The sequence below is a fragment of the Stegodyphus dumicola genome, chromosome 5 (genome assembly GCF_044657685.1).
Source record: "Stegodyphus dumicola isolate Sdum_Otavi_A_Nest chromosome 5, ASM4465768v1".
Taxonomy (NCBI): Eukaryota; Metazoa; Arthropoda; class Arachnida; order Araneae; family Eresidae; genus Stegodyphus; species Stegodyphus dumicola.
In genome coordinates, this window is record NC_140772.1 from 132,170,331 (window position 1) to 132,185,953 (window position 15,623).

A 15,623-nucleotide genomic window follows, 5' to 3' on the forward strand; every position below is an offset into this window, starting at 1 on the left:
CTTGTTTCCCTCGTTTTGGAAGCATTTTTGGTAAGTTGGGTTCGCGTTTTTTGCTTTTTGTACATTTAGAAAACATTATCATATTTATTTTTATAACCCTGGGTCCAAAGAAGATGATGATGTCTATTGAATTAAAGCGTTAAATAATAGAAAACCATGAGCAAGGTGTGCGAGTAATTGACTTGGGGAGGATGTACGGCCGTAACACATCAATGATATTTACTGTGCTTGAACAAAAGGAGTTGATAAAGTATAACGTCAACTAAGGGCGTTACAATAATTTTTAAGCTCCGACCTCTCTCCGTCAAGACATGGAGAAACTACTGATGGTGTGAGTGAGAGAGAAGCAGCTTCAAGGAGGAAACTTAACACAAAGCATCATATGTGAGAAGGCACTATTACGAGTTATTTACGAGCGATTTACGGTTATTTTCTAAAGAAGATCCCACACACTTCTACAAACGTGGAATCGGAAGACCCGTTTAAAGCCAGTCGGGGCTGGTTTGACAACTTTAGGGAAAGGACCGACCTTCACTCCGTCGTCAGGCATGGTGAGGCAGCAAATCCGGATGTAAAGGCAGCTGATGTTTACATCAAAATGTTTTCCGAACAGATAGTAGCCAAAGGATACATCCCCCCCAGCAAGTCCTCAACTGTGACGAGACAGGGCTTTTCTGGAAAAGGATGCCGAATAGAACTTACATAACGGCAGAGGAGAAGATGCCAGGTCACAAACCCATTAAGGATAGATTAAATCTAGCAATTTGCGTCAATGCGAGTGGCGACTGTAAAATGAAGCCTCCGCTAGTATACCATTCGGAAAACCCCAGAGGCTTTAAGTCATATGATATTTTAAAAGAAAACCTGCCATTTATAATTTTAAGAAGATATGTCGAGGGCAAATCCGAAGGCGTGGGACAGAATGAACTTCTTTGTGGAGTGGATAATTCTGGTGTTCTGTTCTGGTGTTGGCCTCGACAATGCCCCTACTCACCCATCAAATCTCGAAGATGATTTACTCGAAGAGTTCAAGTATATAAAATTTCCCTACCTACCACCCAACACCACTCCTATCCTGCAGCCCATGGATCAGCAGGAGATTTCTAATTTTAAGAATTTGTACACCAAGCACATTTTCCGCCGCTGCTTTGAGGTGACAGAGAACACAAACCTTACCATTCGAGAGTTCTGGAAAAACCACTTTAACATCGTGATGTGCCTAAGAATTATTGTTCAGGCCTGGCTGGGTGTTACAACGTCTGCATGGAAGAAGCTGTGGCCTGAGGCTGTAGCTGAAAGAGAATTCGAAGGATTGGAACCCAAAGTGTCAGTGGTAGAGGAGCTTGTTTCTCTGGGAAAATCCATGAGTCTGGAGGTGGAGGAGAGAGATGTGAACGAACTCGTAGAGGAACAGTCTCAGGAGCTGACAACCGAGGAGTTACACGATCTGCATTTGCAGCAGCATACGGTGGTTCAACGAAAAATTAGTTTTGAAGAGGAGCCAGAGATGGAGGAGGTTATCCCTACAAGAGATATAAAACAGATCTTGAGAATGTGGGATAAAGTTGTAGAGTTCGTGGATAAAAATCACCGCGAAAAAGTTGCAACTAGTCCTAAATCGGAGTTGTTCAACGAAACTTGCCTAACTCGATTCCGCAATACCTTGACAGGTAGGAAGAAACAAACATCCTTGGACAGTTTTTTTAAACGATCTGCGGGTGAAAATGAGCAGATCATGACAAAAAGAGCGAAGACCAGTGACAAAAATCAAGCGCTTCCGTAGGCACTTTTTCTTTTAATTATGTTTTTATAGAATATGTATTTGTTATTTATAAATAAATGTTTCTTCTTGTTTTTGAATAAGAAACTACATTTTTCTTATTCAAAAACACTTAAAATCAGCTGAGGTCGTGTTTTGGGAGCTGGAACGGATTAATGGCATTTCGATTACTTTCAATGCGGAAAATTGCTTTGAGATACGAGCAAGGTTACGAAACATATTAAACTCGTATGTCGAGGTACCACTGTACTTAATTATATAATCGTTAGCAAGCAGATAGTAATAAATAATTTTAAAACTGTGCTGCTATCAATATACAAATTATGTTGACTAGTATAATTAATTTAGAATTATGCGAATACATATAATATAAGATGATGTATGTTACTACAGATACGTATTAATATAATACATATATAAGTCTGTGCATATATATGAAATCATAATTCTTTTTATACCAGTTAACAGTTAGAATTACTGAACAACCATTAAAGGTTCCCCAAGAATGAAATATGGTGTAACAATGAACACTTAGTTTAGAAATTCGATTCTATTATATATTGTTGTAAAAGTCATTGTAAGAGTGAAAATTCTTCATTCTGTCTTAATGCGATTTTTTGCGTTTAATGCGTTGTTTGGTGATTTTATGATCCCGAATTATATTGATGTGATATATTAATACTGCATTTGTAGATATACGTTTTTTGAGAAACGAGTCAAAGCGATTGATTTTTTGTAAAAATTTGGATTTATCCTTATTTTATTGACGTGCACCAGCACTGAATTGAGAATGGCTTGTGCTATGCTTCGATGGATGAAGAAACGTTTGTAAGTAATGAATATTATGAACGTTTGAACATATTTAAATGAATAGTATTAAAAGTATATATTTATTTATATCATATACTAATAGTTTATGGTAAATTTTTCATTATAAATCTCATCACAGTTTCATTTCTCATTCTATTGCATTTCTATAGCGTAACATAAATTTTGTGGTTTACATATTGTAGATTGCATCAGTTTTGCAGCGCAATTTATTCCTCGGTATGTTACTTGTAGTGTTATTAGAAATTCCATTATTTTTGTATTTTTTCTGCAATTGGTAGTATCTGATTAGGAAATTTATGTTTTATTTCAAGATATATATGAAGTTGGTTATATCAAGTGTTAAATAAACTTTGTTATTCGGGCAATAGCGTTAGCTTTATCGAGATAGATAAATGCAATTCTTATTTCTTAAATACTCAAGATATAAAGACACACTCGAATAGGAGATTCACTCACTTTACGTTTTTTAAGGGTTATATATATACATTAAGGGCGTGTTCAAAACAACCATTGACGAGTAGTCTTGGCGTAATTCGTATTCATACCAAGATTATCCATTTCTCAAGGCAATAATTTTTGTTATTTTTGCTAAACCGTTTACGAAAATATAATTTTCCGAATCCTGAACTCTTATGCATGGAAAGGCAGATTTTAAGATATTTGTTTTGCAATTTGATGCAAAATTCGTATTTTTAAAACACCGATGTATATGTTCTTTTTTTTAAATTCTGCCAGTATATAACATTATATAACATTCTTGTGTTATCACCATTTATAGTTGTCGCTTGCTGTACAGCATGCTGAATACATTTTACTTTCTAGGTATCTACAATTACATCGTGTTGTTTCGGTACGAACAGGGGCGAAGTATTCATCACTTAGATACATTTAAAGATAATTAATTAATTTTTTCTGATTTTGATATCTATAATATATAGACAGGATTACTGATAAGAAATTTAAGAAAATAGTAAATGAAGAAGGAAATAGAAAAATTTCTTTCAGGTATTGTGAGATGTCAATATAAACTTCATAGATTTTACTAGGGGGCTGTTGACAAAGCAAAATCTTTACTATACATGTCTACGAGCTCTACGTATACAGTGTTTTGCTCAAAGTAAACTTCCTGCATTGTGAAGAGTACTACGTGTATGTCGTGATGCGTTCATGCATCACGACATACAAGCTTGTTTCCTCGTATGAGCTCTGCCTCTTCGAACCGAAATTGTCCGTAATCTGCAGCGTCTTGAGTTGTTTATGCAGCTTCTTGAGCTGTTCTGGTATTTCCTGTCGAATCTGACGATGACGCGGACAGTCTTGTATCCTTCGTTTACTTGCAACAAATTTCTTGTACTTGCCTGCTGAGTCTCCTAGTGCTATTTACTTCATTTTTTCTGTAGCTCGCTGTAACGTTTGTGCTGTCTTTTTGCGTTCAGACATTTTAGTAAATTGAAAAAAAAAATATGTAACTGTAGTAAAGTAACATTGCATCTAAAATATGTTAAATACCTACAGAAGTTTAAACTTCTGCTCAGAATGGAACTATACAATAAAAGAAATTAAATTTTTATAAATAAAATTAGAATAGCATAAAATGCATAGAAACATTTCATTATGAAGAAAATGTATTCATTCTTTCCTAGCAACCAGCTATTCGTAAATAAATTTTTCTTGGCAAGTCAGGAAACAAAGACCTATGACACTTGGGGTAATACATATGAAGTTATTATTTAAATTAATTTTAATATAACAAATTTGCAAAATCTCAATAAAAGAATTAACGTAGCGATAGCATATCGTGTCACGTATCTAAAGGTGAAACATAAAAGTTGCCAAAAGCAGCTATTCATTTAAAATACTGAAATTAACGAAATATTTTTCGACATACAGTGACGTTATGTGGAATCACGTGCTTTCTTCAACTCAGAATATAACCGTAAATAATAACAATAAGTTTCGAGTTTGGCAATACTATTTATTTCATATTTTTTTAACTTAAAAATTTCTCTTAAGCAATACGATTTGAGAGTGAGAAGTGCCATCATTTTTCTAAATAAAGCAATTTGATCTCCAGCGCTTTCCGAAATTTTATATAACATCTCGAGTGATAGTCGTAGGAAGATAACAATAGTCGAAAAGTTTTACCAAGAATTTTTGAAATCCGAGGGTACCTCCTTTTAAACTCAAATCTCCCCCCCCCGTTCCGGAGGATATGATGTTACGAAGAAAAAAAAAACAAAGAGGCAAAATCCCACATATATTTAAACTGCTGATTCCTGTTTACAATATTCAATTTCCTTTAAAAACATTAAGCTTCATTTAAATAAAAGGAAAATAAATTCACACATTTTCCCTAGCTTTCAAGCTTTTCTTGTATTTTTAAATATTCTTTTTGTCACTGTTGCGCAAGTTTTCCACGGCGTCATTAGGAGCCGTAGGTCGAAAACATATAAGAATCATTGCTGTAAATAATGATCATATGATAAATTGCATACATATGCGATTCTTTTGATTAGAATTTGAGTACAATTCTTTATACATCAGCTACTATGCCCCTTTATGTAACGACAAGGATTATTTTCAATGATTATCCAAAGAGAATGATTCTTTACAATGATTATTTTATGACAATGATCATTTGCAAAGAATATTAAAAGCCGATGACTACGATTACTTAAATAGAATATGCATGTCATACGATGACAACGATTATTTCCAAAGAATCTTCGATCACGTCACTATTGTATATCGCTATACTTCTGGGGTTGGGGGGGTTGTGTATTGTACTACGGCCCTGTAATTAAGCGTTTTAAATGACATCAAAAACGTTAGTAAAACTTAGGATCCTTACATACTACCCGCCAGAGTTAATTAGTTTGAAACTGAGGTCTAAAACGACCTTGTTGAAAACTTTTAGCTCTAGAATCTAACGCGAGGCCAATCTTTTACAAACATTTCTCTGTAGAAACTAGATATTAAAAAGTCGTTTTTACATTATCATCTCTATGGACAAGTATTTTCATCTGTACTGCATCTATAAACAGTAGTTTCTTAGTTGAAATCTGGTTCCTTATGGAAGGAAAACTAGTTTAATGAAATGTTACACAATCAAATGGCAAGTAACATGAATATTTATATTTCGCCTTTAAAATTCTTATTCCATTCATGACGTTATTTAATTATCTCCCCGTGCTCTCGGACTTGTGTTGTAAAGAAAAACACCAAACACGAGCGTGTCTATGTACAAGTGTTCAACACTACCGCCTGCAATCAAAACTCTAACGGGTTAAAATTCAACATAACAAGACCTCAGAACACACCTTATATTCATCTCTAAACCCTGAGGTACTATTCTGAAAAGTGGCTAACTCTGAAGTGTAGCGTCAGAGAGCCTAACTACATTCATTCAACCTTATTCATTCAACCTAATAACATATTCACAATAATTTGCTCTTTTTACAGTCACACGAATAAGTTAAAATTTTTGGCATTACTCTAATATTTTTACTTTTAACATATCACAATATTTCTTAACTTTTAAGATAACAGTTCACATTGTATATAAGGACATATTAACATGCCGTTAATTTTACGCATTTTAAAACATACATTAGTAGTACATTGTTAACTTCTATTCTTTTCCAAGCAAGTGCCAATTCTTCTGCATTGAAATTCTACATTTCAAAAGTCTTTCAGATTAAAACTTCTTTCTTGCCAGAATCTTGTAAATAAAATTTTATACAATAATTTTTACAATTTTCTTAAGGTACCTTTCTCAAAGATTATCAATGCTTTTTCAATATTCAAGTTTTTACACATTCCTATTATACATTAATTTTAGTTTTACTCGCGAGTAATTGAAAAACAATACCAAAATAGGTAACAACTCCTTTCTCGCCTTTTTGGCGACAAAGGTAGGACTCACATGAGGTAAAAATTCTTGAATTCTGCCACTTGCAGTAAGATTGAAAAATTAACTTATGCTTTCAAAGTAACATAAAGTTTTACTTATCTTTGTGATATTCAGACATCCTTTTTTCTGCCCAGTCCTGGAAGGTAGCGAAGACTACGGTCTGGTTGATCTTCCTTGTTGTGCGGGTTCGCCCTTCGGTTCCTTCCTCCATGAGCTTTCTTTTTTTCCAGTTCGGTCACCCTTGAAGACCTTTTTTTTAGCATCTGCCTGTGGTCTCGGCCGTTTGATGGCAGCTGGTCTTGGCGGAACCGGGACAACTGTCTCTCGTTGTTGCCTGGATCTCGTTGCTGGCTGTTCAAATTTTTCTTGCGTCTTTGCATCTGCAGCTGGTCTTCCTTCATCAGTTCGTCGACATTTGCTGCGTAGACTCCTATCCGATGGGTAGATCTTCTGTTTTGGAGCCGTGTTATAGTTGCTGTCATTTCTCCTGGCTTTCTTTGCATTAGTCGTACTTCTCCCTTCTTCATTCTGGGGGTGGTCGTGCCCTCTCTTTTCTGGTCGGTGGAACGACTTCTTTTTCTTGTTACCTTCAGTTTTCCAACGGGGGAACTTTCTTTTCAATTGCTCCTGTCTACTAATGGTTTGCCCTTGGGATTGTCGTTGTTCCACCTCTGGAGCTCGTGCCTGCCTTGCCGGATCCTGCAAAAGATCTTGAAATATTGGCATTTTATTACGATTCTAAAATGGTTTTATCTGGTCTACGTTTGCGGTGCAGATTTCACCATTCCTGGCTTTTAACACCACTAAGCCTGAGTTACTTTTTCTATGCCATATGGTCCTTCAAATCGTGGATAAAATTTGGCAGTTTTACCTTCTGGTGCTGAAGAAAGTTAATGCTTAATTTTTAACACTTCATCTCCTACTTTATAAGTTACTCCCCGTCGTTTCATATCATAATAAAGCTTCTGTTTTCTCTGTGCTACTTCAGTGTTCTTTTTTGCTTCTTTAATTTATTTTTCTATACTGCCCATTTTAAATTCTGGGGCTCTTTGTCGAACATAAAATAATTTATCTAACGGCGTTATAATCTTTCTGCCTAAAAATAACTCAGCAGGAGTTTTGCCCGTCGTATCATGTTTTGCGGTCCTAAGGGCGAAACCTAATTCATTGACATAGTTAACCCAGCTTTTATGAAAATTTTTAACATAACTACGGACAATTTTCATTATATTTCTATTGACCCGTTCCGCTATATTTGATTGCGGCCGATACGGGACCATTTTTAAATGACGTATGCCCAGTTTTTGGCACATGTCTTCAAATATATTACCTACAAATTGAGGACCATTATCCGATATTACTTTTAGGGGCGCCCCGTATTTTAAAATATATTTATTTAAAATAGAATCAGTAACTAATTTCGCGGAGGCTCGTTTTAAGGAACAATTTCGATCCACTTACTAAAATGATCAACCATAACAAGGAGATAGCGACATTTATTTAACTGACTTTTTGGGAAAGGGCCCAATAAATCGATGCCAATTATTTCATTTGGAAATTCCGATTTAATACTATTTAGAAACCCGGCCGGGCGGAAATTAATATAATTTACTGCTTGACATGTTGGGCAGGACTGGATATACGCCCTTGTTAACTTTTGCAGCTCAGGAAAATAAACTGCTTCGCGTACGCGTTGGAAGGTTTTTCGAATAACAGCATGAGAAGCTAAAGGGGAGTCGTGTAAATCCTGCAGTATATTTAATCTAAGACTAGCTAGGATAACAGGTCGAAATTCGTTTTTAGAATTCGTAGTTTTTGTATAAAATAATAGACCATCTATTAGTTCGTAATAGGCCGCCCTATTTCTTATCGCCACAATATCTTGGTGGCTAAAATTTTCAGGATCCTTTAAATAATCATAAATATTTTTAAATTCAGGATCCTTACTCAGTTCGGTTATCACAGTTTCTCGGGAATGTAACTTACATGCTGTGAGCATTGCCACCTTTACAGTGTTACCTTCTTCATCTATTTTTATTCTGGATAGGGCATGTGCTACGATATTTTCGTTTCCGGGGCGTGTGCTTAGTTACCAGATTATACTCTTGTAACTTTAGTGCCCATCCTATTAGCTTTGGGGATAAGTTTTTCCCTGAGTACAATCTAGTTCCCGCCGCATGATCAGAATACACTGTTATTGGATCCTTTCCAATATAGACTCGGAACTTTTGCACTACTAACAGAACTGCAAGTGCCTCTCTCTCGGTCGCGGAATAGTTTCTTTTGTTTGATTTAAAGTTCGGCTAAAAAATGCCACGGGCTGCTGATTTTGCGAAAGTACCGCTCCTAGCGCATAATCCGAAGCATCCACTGAAATTTCTAAATTCTCATCGTTTTCAGGAAATTTCAAAACAGGGGCTTGCGTTAATGCTTGCTTTAATTTTTCGAAAGCACTATTGGCTTCGGCCGTCCACGAGAATCTTGCCTTTTTCCTTTTTAATTTTAACAATGGTTCAACAATAGCTGCAAAATCTTTTATAAAACTCTAACTTCAATCTTTGGAAGAGTCAAATTTTTCACAATAACTGTATTTAACTTGAAGAAAGAGAGCTTTTCTTGGCCTTCGGATTTCCGCACCCTCCCGTCAGCAGAAATCCGTTTTAGTTTAAGTTTTCTTTCTTCCTTTCCATGCCTTCCTTGTTTTTCCGCTGGCCTTCAGACTTTTTTTCTGGCTTACTATTGAACTGTCGACGTTCGCCGGTTGTTTTTGGATACTCAGGTTTCCTTGCCCTCTGATTCGATTTGCATCCGTAAAATAAAGGTGGTAAGATTTTCGATTCGTTGCTGGTATATGCTGAAGAGTTCCATTTCTAAACTTGCACGATCTCTTACGACAGGGAAGGCTTTTACTAGGGCAGTCTTAAAATCTTCGTAAGTATAGGTGGGACTTCCCGCTTGACCCAAGAAGCTTCTGCCTATACATTTGAACCAATTAAGCGCTTGGCCCCTCAAAGCGCTGGTAGCTAAAGTGACTTTATGGAACTCACGGACTGGATACAGCATGAAGTGGTCATCCAATTTTTCCAAAAAACTGGTTACCGGTGAGTTTCCATTAAATGTTGCTTCTGGTTTCATCGATGCACGCATGGTCTGTACGATGTACCCAAATCCTTCCAGGGCGGCAGCTGGCATTTCTGGATTCTGAGCCGCTTCTGCAGGCACCACAGGTTCTTCTTGAAACTCGGCCATGGTTATTCTTCTTCGTCGGGCGCCACTATCAGGACTTGTATTCCTCTTTACTTGCTTTGGAAACATGAACTATCCTGACTCGGAACAGGGAGCTTACTCAAGCTATGTTTACTAAATTACGTGATTCAGATCTTATTTATTGTAACAATTTAAACTGTTATGACACTTTCATTTGCACAAGAGGCCCTTGCTTTTACAACTGCATTTATTTGTGGAACACTTCCTTTTGCAATAACAGTGTGTACATATACTCCTCTCTTTTCAATCTACACCAGAGCATATCTGTGATAGCCGACATACACCGGTGAGGGTCCGAATGTAGAAGAATGTAATGCAATATTCGATCTTTCACCGACTTATTTGGTGAATGTTAACATTCTCCGGTGAAAGTCGACATTCTTTAATTTCGGTCTTTCAACGTAACATATTTTTATACGATTATATATATATATATATATATATATATATAATATATATAACACTTTCTATAGCGCAAGAGGCCCTTGCATTTACAATTGCATTTATTTGTGGAACACTTCCTTTTCAAATAACAGTGTGTACATATACTCTTCTGTTTTCAACCTACCGAAAGTCGACATTCTCCAATTTCGGTCTTTCACAGTAACATATGTTTATACGATTATATATATATATATATATATGTATATAATATATAACACTTTCAATTGCACAAGAGGCCCTTGCTTTTACAACTGCATTTATTTGTGGAACACTTCCTTTTGCAATAACAGTGTGTACATATACTCCGCTCTTTTCAATCTACACCAGATCATATCTGTGATTATCGACATACACCGGTGAGGGTCCGAATGTAGAAGAATGTAATGCAATATTTGATCTTTCACCGACGTATTTGGTGAATGTTGACATTCTCCGGTGAAAGTCGATATTCTCCAATTTCGGTTTTTCACGGTAACATATGTTTATAAGATTATATATATATATATATATATATATATTGTTTATATATATATATATATATATTGTTTATATATATATATATATATTGTTTATATATATATATATATATATAATCGTTTATTGCAATGCATTGTCGGAAACGCTTTCCTGGCCCATAGTGACGAGAGACAACACAAGAAAAATAGGGTACGAACATTGTAAAGATATTTGTTTATTTTCCTTAGCGCAGCGGAAACCAAGAAATAAGAACAAAAGCAGGGGATCGCCATCAAAGAAAGTATTCGAAAGTTCCTTCGGAACGTATCCTAAACATGGGTTTGGTAGGGATAGTCCAGTGCATTCTTCAGCAAGATCACGAGACCTAACTTGCATTATCAGTTCGTCTCGGGGTACTTCAACACATAAGTGCACGAAACCCCAGTTAGAAGTCCAACAGGAACTTGTGGCACATATTGTGGCAGGTGCTCGGAAAGTCCTGGGGATGCACAGTATTTTCCAGAACATCTCATGTTGGATGTGCGAGAGATGGGATACCTGTAACAGGGTGCAGGTCGTAATTTCGAACACCTTTTTTGAGGTCCATAAGTGTCTAATTTTGTTCCTACTTTTTAATTTATCTTGTGCTAAGCATAACCTGGTGTCCGATCTTTCTTGTGTTTTGTGTTGTTTGCACCGGCCAGGAAAGTGTTTTCGGCCATGTTTTGCCATTTAATTTTTCGTCATCGTCGTCTCTCTCATATATGTGTATAATTACTTATGACTCAAGTGTTGCTACTATATGATGACATTTACAAACACGGTGTTTAAAATGCTACATATTCCCATCCGAAAATATATTTTTCTTTTCCTCTTGCCCTTCAAATAAGATATATGTGTCCTTCATTGCAAAATTTCCTGGAACTTTAATTTTTCTTTTTTCGAGGACAATGGAGAACATATTTCAGTATAGGCAGCTGTCGATATTCAAACATCAAATTGTAAAAGCCATTAAAGTGTGGCCGAAATGATCAGAAGGGCTAAATTCGCATAAGGATTTAGGAAATACATTTTGAAAGATTTTGTAAATTTTCCTTCAATAAATTTAATGCAACAGGCAAAAGAAATTACAGGGAACAATAAATATAGTTGAAAACAGGTATATCTTTTCCTAATTTACTTTGATTTGATTGATTTCTTTCTTTCTTCCTGTATAAATAAATAAACTTTAAGAATGCAACTGAAGAATGAGAATAAAAGTTTCAATTGAAAACAAATGGTGGCAAAAATCCTAGTGCGGCTCTGCTGGACGACGAAAAAGACCAGCAATATGATCCGAATTTGGAATAACGAGAGAAAATTTGAAATCTGTGCAGCCAACGATGCAAAGAGACTCGTTAAAATACAGGTTTTGCTGATTCAGAAAGAACGTTACGTGTATATCTTCTAAAATGCTTTTTCCATCCTTTGTTTGTAGTTGTTTCCCTTTTCATTTCAGTTTCCTTTTTTCCTCCTATTTTGCAATTTTCGTCATTGTTTCCCTCTGTTTTTAAGCCGCCTGTTTATTATTTCTGTTATTATTATTGCAACTTATGTAAAAATTAAGTAAGGAAAAGTAAGGCACTGAAACTTTGCAAATTATTACGCTCTACGTGAGATTCATGGAGGCCGCTTATTGCATACAAATAACGCAAAATACTTTAACTTATCTGCTTGGCTTTAGGTCAGAACAACGAAAACAACAAATTCACCCTTTGTAGAAAACAATTCTGCCAGGCAATAATCTACGGGGAGATTTTTCCCTATGAAACTGAGCCAAAAGTGTTATATAGTATCTAAATATGGAAGTATTGTACATGTTAAACGTAATCGTCATTGCATTACCTTCACTATTTTACTACTGAAATAAAGATATACCGATTTTTTTGTTGATTGGAAAATCCTCCTTGTGATCATGCAAAGGAGCAAGAACTGGAAAAGAAGCGAGAACCGGAAAAGATGCAAAAACTGGAAAAGAATCAAAAACTGAATAAAAAGGAAGAACAGGAAAAGAAGGAGAAACTGGAAAAGAAGCAAGAACTCAAAAACAAGAGAAAACTGGAATTGACACAAAAACTAGAAAAGAAGCAAGAACTGAAAAAGAAACAAAAGCTGGAAAAGATACAAAAACTAGAAAAGAAGCAAGAACAGGAAAAGATACAAGAATCAGAACAGAAGCAAGAACTGAAAAAGAAGCAAAAATTGGAAAAGAAGCAAGAACTGAAAATGAAACAAGAGCAGAAAAAGAAGCAAAAACTGGAAAAGAAGGAAGAACTGAAAAACAAACAAAAACTGGAAAAGCAACAGAAACTAGAAAAGAAGAAAGAACTGAAAAAGAAGCAATTACTGGAATGGATTCAAAAACTAGAAAAGAAAGAAGAACTGAAAAAGAAGAAAATACGGGAAGGAATACAAAAACTAGAAAAGAAAGAAGAGCTGAAAATGGAGAAACATATTGAAGAGATGCTAAAACAAGCACACAAAAATGAACTGGAAAGGCAAAAGTTGAGGGAAAATTGCAAAAACCAAAAAAGAGAGACCTGAAAATGAAGAAGGAACTGGAAAAAATGCAAAAACTGAAAAAGAAGCAAGAGCCGGTAAAGATGCCAGAAATGGAAAATATAGAGGAGTCTGAAAAGACGCAATACCTGGAAAAGAAGCAAAAAACGGAAAAGATTCCAAATCTGAAAGACAAGCTAGAATTGGAAAAGAACTGTCAAACTCGAAAAGGAAACCGGTTGAACTGCGAAAAGAGCCAGAACTGGATACCGACTGTAGAACGATTGATTTAATGACCAAACGAAGCAAGACCCGGAAAAGAAAAATAGAACAAATAAATCATATACCTGCTTCATTTTACCAAAATTTATTATCAACAACATTTTTATTATCAAGAACTTTATGGTATTCTTAGTATATGGACGGCATTTGATAATATTTTGCTCGGTAAGTGTAACTACTGATATATTATTAGCTAGTCATGCTAACCAGTATTATTTTAGCAGCAACTAAGTACACTCTTTCGTAGTTCAGATCTATGTTTTCAGTGCCTTTCATGGCTGCGAGGTCTTCCGGTTTTACCTGGAAAGTCTCAGTTTATTGACTTTTTTAACACATAACTTTACACATGACAATATTTTTCAACAATAAATTTATGTTGTGCTACTGGCTTTAAATTGTGCAAATAAATATTGCACGGCATATCTTTCATAATTGAACTCATGAAATTAATTTATACATATTTCATTTTAAAATTTGTTTGACCCTGAGCTGTCTTATCCAACTGCAGATATTCATAGAACTTTATATCAAGGTTCAAAGAAACGTTCAAAAAGGAATGTTTATCCACTTTTAATTATGTGTTAATCAGCATGATTTTCATTACTAAGATTGTAATTCTAAACAAATTAAAAGCTATTGTAGTATGTACATTAGCTTTTCATTTGCTTTCACCTTGTTTAAATTCAGTTTGACATACCACAGTTTCCGTCTCTACTCAGGATTTTTTCAGTGTAAAAATTCAAGATTACAAATTGAAATGAGCGAAAGAAATAACTTTACAAATGTGTGTATACATTACATCAGAATCAAAATATAATTAGATAAATAAACTGAATAATATGATATAAAGCGAATTTATATCAATTTCGATTTCTTTCAAAATAGAGATTCCTTCGCACCTCACAAATCTCACAGAAACTCTCGGTTTGTGATTCGTGAGCTTTAGTTTTTTATATTTGGAATTTGGCAGCAATATGATTCACTGTTACGATGCAAATTCTTGCTCACAAATTGGTTATCTAACTAGAAAATGGTATAATTAAAATAAAATGAATATTATTAGATGGAAATGTTGGTTTCCTTTGCGTTTATCTGAATGGTATCGTATATATAAACCTGTTGGAGACGTTTTTTTCCCACACATCGAATAGAGACACATAGTCACATAATACAAATAATATGAATACAAGAATATAGTGTTAGATGAAGCTCTACCACATTTCTCTATTACTTAAGACAGCGAAAGATTTGTTAAAGCATTAGAGGATCATACTCTGATGGATCTCGCCGTTCTGTTTCATTTTCTGCCCTCGAAAACACATTATACAATACAATAGATTACTTTTGAAGTACAATAGATTACTTTTGCAAGTACAATAGATTACTTTTGAAGGAATGGATTATTTGAAAACATTGTAACTGTAAGAATTATTCTTTGACGTTATTACTGAAAAAGCGGTTGAGAGCATAATCTTTGGCTATGCGCTTTAAGCTGTATTAAAACCATTTTGAAATGTAAGGCCTACAAACTGAAACGTAGCTTTATCTTATTTCTGTACTATTCATTAGAGTTATATACATTCCCATCAATAGATTCTGAATGGCTAAATATTCTGCTTACCCAAATCAGTTATTTTTTTCCTCTCTTCTTTTTTTTAATTTTAATTAGTCCGGAAAGTAAAGCTATAGAGAATTTCACTTCTTCATTAGAAATCTGATTTAGAATTTTGTTTTCGGAGATAAAAGTTTGAATTCTTTATCCCTTTTCTAAACACAAAGATTGAAAAACGTAACATCGAAATTTTGAAAACATTTATACATTAATAGAAGGGAAAAAAACAGAATATAATGCTTCAGCAAGCATGTAAATATCTCTATCACTTAAGTTTCAGCTATGTTTGTTATAGTATATTCAGGCGTATAAGGCGCACTTTTAAAAGAAAATGCAAGATAGAAATTTATGGGTACGCGCTGTACGCCAGCTATAAAAATGTTATGTTTAGAAGTATGGAAAAAGTGAGCATACGAAAATTAGATTTCTGCGTGTAATTAAATGCTTTTTATTTAAGAGAAATAACATAGTTTATGTACTTAAAAATTTTCGTTATCGGA